A 9070-nucleotide genomic window follows, 5' to 3' on the forward strand; every position below is an offset into this window, starting at 1 on the left:
AAATTTTAAGAGGCTAATGGTGATCAACGTGGTTCAACATATACAAAATCAGAAACCCAAGGAGGCAGAGAAGACTATGAATATGTAAGTCCCCTGAGAACTTGCATCAATCTTAGAGAGAATTTTGGGCTTCTGTAAATCATGGTATTAAGAGACATAAGATAATTTGTATCCCCAGGATACAGAGGAGGACCCCAGAGGACACAAGCATGACCTTCCCAAAGAAAGGTAAAAGAAAACATTGTGGCTAACCTCCATGAAGTAAGAGGTGCCTAAAAAAGTGTTTTCTGCCCAATGGGTAGATATTTGAGGAAACATTTCTTGCTCTAAGAGGATGCATCAAATTAAAAACAAAATAGTTAACAAACGCTATATGCTTCAAAACTACCTTTCACTCTGCCTCCCCGAACATACTCCAAAGATAAGTTATATATAATGAAAATAGTGCTTGAAATATTACTTATTTACTCTTAAGACATCCAAGTTTGCTTTGGAATACCACTTTTATTAAAAATAAACATGACGCATCATGATCTATGCAGGGTGTTAGCTCTTCAGTATCAGCAATTCTGAGAGGCAGCAGAATAGAGGACTTACAGGAAGCAAGGTGCGACTTTAGACAAAACTAGACTAATATCGGGTGGTCTGAGGAAAACTGTTTATATCTTTTTGCCTGAAAGATTGCTAAAACACCATATCTCCTGCACGCCGTCCCCTCCCTCTGGACTCTGGTAACTCAGGACTTTGCCCTTCCTGGAAGAGGCACTGTGCCTTCTCCCTCCGCGAGATGACGGAGTGCTGGGATGGGGAACGTGACATCAGGAAGCCTTGTCACCTGCTGCACATGATGATCTGGGTCTCCCCGAAGGGAAACTGTCTGGCCATCCTCACCTACCATGACGTGGGGTTCAATCACAAGCTGTGCTCCAACACCTTCTTCAACTTTGAGGACACGCAGGCGACCACTAAGCACTTTGCGGTGTGTGACACGGATGCCCCTGGGCAGCGGGTGGGGGCATCGCAGTTTCGCCAGGAGTACCAGCTCCCCTCCATGGAGCAGCTGGCTGCCATGCTCCCCAGCATGGTGTAGCAAGTCCGTGATTGGCATTGCAGGGAGATCCAGAGCCTACGTGCTGGCCGAGTTTGCACTCTCCTTCCCCTACCTGGTCAAAGGGCTGGTGCTGATGAACACTGACCCCGACGACAACAGCTGTCCAGCCTGACCGGCACTTTACCTGCCACGTGCTATCCCACCTTTCAAGCCGGGAGGAGCTGGTGAACAACACAGTGCTGGTGCAGAGCTACCGGCAACAGTTCGGGAAGCGTGGTGAGCCGTGCCAAACTGCAGCTCTTCTGGAACATGTACAACACCCGCAGAGACCTGGACTTTAACGGACCTAGAACAGGACGCAATGCTAAGACCCTCTGCTGTCTGAAGATGCTGGTGGTTGGGGATAATGGGCCTGCTGAGGATGGGACGGTGGAGTCCGGCTGCAAACTGGATTCAACCACCACGACCTTCCTGAAGGGGGCAGATTCCAGAGGGCTCCCCCACCCCCCACCATCACACACCCAGGGAAGCTGAGTGAGGCCTTCAAATACTTCCTGCCAGGCGTGGGCTCCATGCCCTTGGCCAGCAGGACCAGGCTCGCCTGCTCTTGTACTGCGTCTCTCACCAGTGCCAGCTCCGCGGAAGGCAGCCACTCACCCACAGGCCTGCACCCACTCAGGCTGGACCTGCTCAGTCACAGCATGGAGTTCTGTTGAAGGCCTTGGCCCAGCAAAGATGCCCGCCTGCCCCTGCCTTCATCAACATCCCACTGCATCCTCATGCCAGCTTGTTTTGCTTTAGTATATTTTTGTGAGGCGAGGGGAGAAAACAGGTTTACTTCTCTTTTGATAAAGAGCTGAGGGGATTCATCCTAGATGCTGTAGCAGAACAGTCCCCAGATGGTTGAAGAGGCTCACTCCTCCCCAAATTATTCACCTTGTTAACTCGGCTGAGTTAGACCCCCACAGTCAGGGCCGGGGGCAGGGAGGAAGGGGATTTGCTGATGAAAGAGTTCCAGTCCTTCTCTGGGCAGGATCCAGGGTAATAGCCTGGATTGAAGAAGACATGGCTGACCCCCTTGGGCAGGCAGGTTTGAAGATGGGTTGGCGTTTTGAGGTGGTGTGCTGGGACAGCAGAAGCACGGGGTCCGGCTCAGGCACAGGGGTGACAACCAGGAAACAGCAGTAGGAAGCACTAAGGGGCAGGGGCCCTGGAGATCCGCAGGCCCCCTTTTTCCGCATCTCCTCCACCAAGCATGTCCATTTCTATCTTGTAGCACATGTGATAATCATCTGAACAGCGTCTCCTCCAGACATTCCGAGGAGGCAGCAGTTTTCCTGGTGTTCTCTCGGCTGTCATGGTGATATAGGGTCAGGCAGGACAGGGGCTGATAGGATTTCTCTGACCAAGGAAGACAGCACACAGGAGGACCTTAAGGGCAGGAACCCCAGAGACTGTCTCTTCCAGCCCATATACTCCACCACCTCCTGGCCCTGTCCCATGTCTGAGCCAAGGCCCTGAGGTAGAAAGTTTGCCTGATCCTCTATCTCCACAGGAGCCTGACTTGGGGGCTGAGGTTAAATGCTAGGACAGCCCATGAGGGTTGGACACACCTGTGAGACCTCATTGTGTCTCCCTTTGGGAGCCAGTATGTGGCTTGAGGCAGCAGGGGCTGAGAGTCCCAGTTTTGGACCCCAGGTTCCCTGGAGGACAGTCCGATCAGCAGCAGTGTGTCCAAGGCCATCAGAAACATGGTGAGAGTTGCTAGAGAGAGTTCTGGACAAGCTATGACAACATTTTATGTGGCCATCACGAAGAAAGAAGAGAATTTTATTTGGAGATAATATGATCCAAGGTAGTGAGACTTCTGCAGGCCCACATCTATATCTCAGGACCATTGGAGTGAGTGGCTTGGGCTGCAGCTTGTTGGATCCTGGGATGGGAAGTGAAGGTTCCTCAAGTGAATAAGGGCCAGGCAGAGAAGAAAGGCTCTCCACGTACCTGGTCTCCTCCTTTTACCAGAAGCCCAGGACTATGCCATATACTTCCTACCCAGCCACACTATCGGGAAGAATCTCCTGGCCCAAAAACCAGAGCCGTTTGTCTTAGAGCCTAAGTCAATGGCCACAAACTGTAAAACAAGTAAGGAAGGGACGAGAACAATGAAAACTCCCAGTTGGTGTAGGAAGAGCAGTTGTGTATGGGGTGCTCTGAGGCTGAGGAGACACTTGCAGCCACATTTCCTCTGCAAATATCACCCCTTCTAGAATCTTCACCCATTACTAGACTGGTCCAGAGCCTGGCAGAGTATTAGTCTGTCCCCAGTTCTATTCATTCACGTGCTTCTTTGAATATTCAATGTGACTGTTGAAAAGCTGGTAGGATTAGTCCCTCTTCCTATAGGACCAGTGCTGAAAATCTTGATTTATCCCCTCTGTGTCTTTCAGATGAGATATCTGTGAATATCTATACATTATTTATATCTAAATATATAAACATATACATATAAATATATACATATATTATAAATATAAATAAATAAATATATATATATATATATATAGATATATATATATTCCCTCCTGTGTGTGGTTTTCCATCAGAGATTGTTTCTCTGGTCAAAGTGAACTTTTAATGGAGTTTATTATCTTCCTCTCTGTACAAAGTGAAGAACCTAATTTTGTATATTCTAGTGGCTGAATACATGAAACTCTGAGATGACAAAATGTAAAACAAATAAAAACCCTTGTCAAAGTAAAAAATTTAAAAAAATATATTGCTATTGCTAAATATATTTAATATGTAATACTTTTAAAATATTATAAACTTTTATAAAATTTATAAAATATTTAATATGTAACAATATATAAAAATATATCGCTATATTGCTAAAAGGGGTTTAAAATACTGAGTCTCATATCTCATTCAGTTTCACAATAAATGATTATCATTGTTTATAATCTGTTACATATAATTTTAAAGAACTTTCCACAATTAGAGGATCAAAAAATACTTGTTGGCAATTTATCAATTGTATTAGCTTTCTATTGCTGCTCTAACAAATTACCACAAACTCAAAGCTTAAACCAACACAAATTTGCCATTTTCCAGTGTTGTAGGTTAGAAGTTCAATCCAGATCTCACTGGGCTAAAATGTTGGCAGAGCTATGTTCCTTTCTGGAGTATCCAGGGGAGAGAATTTTCCAGCTACCAGAGGGTGCCCACATTTCTTTGTTCATGGCTCCTTCCTCCATCTAGCAGAAATACTGCTTCAAACAGTAATTACTTCAAAACAGTAAATACTACATCTGTCTGATCCTTCTTCCTTCATCATATCTCCCTCAGATGCTGAACTCAGCTGGGAAGTTTCCATCAATATTAAGGACTCATGTGATTAGACTGGACTCACGTCAACAATACGAGGTTACCTTCACATCTCAAGGTTCATACTTTCAATCACATCTGCAAAGTCCTTTTTGCCATGGAAGGTGACATATTCACATGTTTTGGGGATTAGGGCATAGACATGTTTGAAGGACCATTTTTCTGCCTACCTCATTGATGTTAAAGACATAATGCTGAGATGCCTTGAAACTGTGTTTTCTTTCCATGAAGATCCCAACACAGTGCATGAGAGTTGTAAACTACCATTCTGTATATTGACTATATCCCATGTGATTCATCCATGGGAGGAAAAAATGATGGTGGAATATAATCAATTGGCCAAGTAGGAAGCCAGCTACTTTAGGCATCTTTAATCAGAAAGGCACTGCAATTAACTTCCCATTGGGCACAATCATAACTGACTCTCAGTATATTTCAGACTGACGACAATATCTATAATGTGTTCTTCATCTGATGCTTCTATCCATAAACCTCCATAAACCTTGCAAATACCAGCAGTCTCATTTTCCATAGCCTCCCAAATACTAATTTCACCATACCAATGCTCATGTCAAAAACACCAAACATTAACAAACTTTCAACAAGACACAGAGTTTAGCCTTCAATTAGCTTCGCATCCACTAACGGGAATGCATCCTTAGAAGCTGGAAAAAAAATGGGGCTCCTGGGTGGCTCAGTCGGTTGAGCGTCCAACTTCAGCTTAGGTCACGATCTTACAGTCTGTGAGTTCAAGCCCTGCATCAGGCTCTATGCTGGCAGCTCAGAGCCTGGAGCCTGCTTCGGATTCTGTGTCTCCCTCTCTCTCTGCCCCTCCCCCGCTCATGCTCTGTCTGTCTCTCTCTGTGTCAAAAATAAACAAGCATTAAAAAAACAAATTAAAAAGAAGCTGGAAAAAAAAAATAATTTAATTCAACAATTAAAAAATGATAAAGTTTCTCGGTGTATTCTTTTGTTAGGGCTGCTGTAACAAAATACCACAAACTGGGGGACTTGGAACAATAGAAATGTCTTATCTCATGGTTTCGGAGCCTCAAAGTCTGAGATCAAAGTGTCAGTAGGGTTGATTCCTTCTGGGGGCTATAAGAAAAAATCTGTTCTGTGCCTCACATCTAATTTCTGGTGGTTTTGTCATCAGTCTTTGGTTAGAAGCAAATTGGGGTATCACCCCAATCTCTGCCTTTATCTTCACTTAACATTCTCTCTCTTCTGCACGTCTGTCTCCAAATTTCCCTTTTTGGTGTCCTACAGGAACACCAGATAACCTCATGTTAACTTCCTTACTTCTGTAAATATCTTATATCCAAATAAGATAACATTTTAAGATATTGGGAGTTAGGATTTGAACTTCTGAATTTTGGGAACACACAATTCAACTCATAACACTCAGTGTTAGGTATTGACTTGCATATATATAGATGCCTCTTGGCAACATTACTTTGTGTTTCACAGTGGCTCAGACATAGAAGTAAAATTTCATTCTATGGATTGACATCCCCACATGGCAAAATGGTCATACAAAACATGATTTAGGAAAAATAATAGTATGAAGCCATAATAATTCAGGCCCATAATTTTATTTTGTGCTATTAGTACTCAAGCACTTAAAAACTGCAAAATTCCTATTAAGAACGTTGTGCAGTGGGTCACTTCACTTGTGCCACTTAGAACTGATCAAAAGCTACTGCCTCCTGCCTGGTTCGCTGCAAATAAAATCTGAATACACAGTACACAGTGTGCCTTAACTTATGATAGCAGTCAGCACCAACTAAATCATATTTTTCATGTCTCAGGCAATAAACAAAAGCACAAGTCAAATAGCAGTGAAACTAGAAAAGACTACTATTTTAAGTTATTGGCAGCAAAATTTCTTATCACTTCCCTGCCAAGGTTGAAGAACAAAGCCACTGACACACAAAGAAGTTCGAATATGTCTATCCATGAAGATGATAAGAATGCCTTAAGGTCAGAGTCTTATCTAAAATAGTTGTTGTTGTTGTTGTTGTTGTTGTTGTTGTTGTTGTTGTTGTTGTTTTGTCTGCTAAGGAACAGTTAAGAAAAAAAAACTAGTCTGCCACCCACTATATAAACCTCAAAACAGTCTTAAGTATCATTTAGATATTCATTTAGACATCCAAAGATCTATCACATGCCAGACATCCTTCTATGTTACATATCTATGTAACATATCTTCTATGTTACATATCTAATAATAAAAGATAATCCCCATTGATAAAAAAAATTAGTCTTTTATTTCATTTTTATATATGATTATTATTTTTAGATGGAGAGCACACAAGCAACGGAGGGAGAGGGGGAGAATCAAGCAGGCTCCATGATCAGCACAGAGCCCAAAGCGGGGCTCGATCCCAAGACTGTGAGACTGTGAGTCGGACACTCAACTAACCGAGCCATCCAGATGCCCCAGCAAAAAAACTTAGTCTTTTTAATTATTCTAAATTAAATTACTTTTTTCCAGTTTCTAGTAATATACTCCCACCAACAGATTAGATTTTTTTCTGCAGGTGCTTAATGTTTTTTTTTTTGGGGGGGGCATACTTCTTACAGTCTACATTTTGATTCTTTATTATAAACATTAAAGTATATTTCTTCTTAATTTAAAACATATTTTAGTTTTTAAATTGACTATTTTAATACAGGCTGGCTTAAATATTAATGTTTTTATAGAAGGAGTGTATTCTACAGAACAGTGATTCTAAGTATGATTAATAGACCCCTAAGTCAACATAAGGAAGGAAAGCATAATCTAGTGAACCAATATTTTCCAAATTACCAATGTATGGTAATAAAAAAAGTCTTGCATGGGTAAAAGACTGTCCTCAGTTCAAGAAAGACTAATGGATTTCAACGTAACAGAGTATAATTTACTGATACATTTCCAAATACATTTTGTAACTTACCTTTCAGAAACTACCACCTCCCAAATTTTGTAAAGAATCAAATGTCCACAGCTATCTGAAAAGCCTTTAAAATACTGTACTCCTTTTTGCAACTACATATCTACATGAAGCCAGACTTACTTCAGATACTACAAAAACAATACATTACAAGAGACTGAATATAAACAATATGGGAACTTATCTGTCTTCTAGGTGGCCAAATATAGAAGAGATTTGCAAAAATATAAAACAATGCCTTTTATGCAACAGTTGTTTTTCATTAAAAGTGCTACATTAATATTAATGGGCTTAAGGGCCCCTGGGTGGCTCTTTGAGTTAAGCGTCTGACTTTGGCTCAGGTCATGATCTCACGGTTCATGAGTTTGAGCCCCGCATTAGGCTCTGTGCTGACAGCTCAGCCCATAGCTTGCTTCAGATTCTATGTCTCCCTCTCTCTGCCCCTCCCCTGTTCCTGCTTCATCTCTGTCTCTGTCTCTGTCTCTCTCTTTCTCAAAAATGAATAAACATTTTTTTTTTAAATAATGGGCTTAGCATTTATTTTTAATTAATAAATACATGAAAGTTTCCCATTTAATTTCTAATACAGTAAGTATTGATAGATACAACCCATATGAAACAAAACCTCTCTGGGGCCCACAGTAAGTATAATGGGGTCCAGAAACCCAAACGTTTAAGAATCACTGCACTGATATATATTCATTAGTGCACTGCAATCAACAATGCAATAAAAAAACGATGCAAACATTGCCTGCCTGGGCTCCTCCATGCCAGGCCCAGAGTGCGGATGATCCCCCTGGAGCCACGGGAACAGGTGACAGATTCTGGAGTTCCCAGAATGTAATGCCATTAAATACTGTCATATATACTTTATTTCTGTTTCCCTACTCACCAAGCAACCTTCTGATAATATGATTTCCTAGCTCTTCTGCAGGAACGTGTTATACTGAGAATTTTATTTCTTTAGAAGTCATATTTTTCATTATAAATAAATAAACAGATTCTGATTTTAGCCACCACAGCTATTCCAACCACTCATAATAGGACTTTGGTCACTTCTGCCCAAACACTAGGCTCTGACATGCTTTCCCATCAGTGGAATTTAGTACAGGTCATTCTGTTTTGCTTAAACAGATTTCCCTAATCTCACATCATGATATTTGCCCTATGTAGTCCAGAAGGCCCTGGAACACCTTTGCAAATGTTTCCACTCCACACGGAATTACAAGGAGTCTCAGAAAGGGGCAGGCAGCCTGCAGGCCCAAAAATTCTTTATGCTTATACCCAGAACTAAGCTGGTGCCTGCCTTAAGAAAATCTGTTTTAAGAGAACTTTCTCTCTCTGTGAAGAACAGAACCTGAAGTTTTTAATTTCTGAGAGGAAAAAAAAAAAATTAAGCTTTGTCTCACCAATAATCAGGTACGTGTTTTTATACATCATAGTTCAATGATTTAACTGCAATTGACAGCATTCAGGTGTGCTGATTCATCAAGGTGGAGAAACAAGAATTTCAGAGCATACAAATTCACCAAAATGGCGCCTACTTCTGAAGACATCCTAATTCACACAGGCAAAAACAACAAACAACCAACCAAAACCCACCACCTTTGTAGAGACTAGTGAATTCACCAAAGTATACTGTGCTAGATTGTTTTATTAGAAACTTCTGCGACTTCCCAATGAAGGAAATGGTAATAAG

At 41.7% G+C, this 9070-nt stretch overlaps 1 pseudogene; it reads left to right on the top strand.

The window, feature by feature from the left end:
- The first annotated feature begins 787 nt into the window (after positions 1-787).
- On the top strand, positions 788-1852 carry LOC115522917 (annotated as a pseudogene).
- Positions 1853-9070: the final 7218 nt, after the last annotated feature.

Source organism: Lynx canadensis, chromosome C2 (genome assembly GCF_007474595.2).
Source record: "Lynx canadensis isolate LIC74 chromosome C2, mLynCan4.pri.v2, whole genome shotgun sequence".
NCBI lineage: Eukaryota > Metazoa > Chordata > Mammalia > Carnivora > Felidae > Lynx > Lynx canadensis.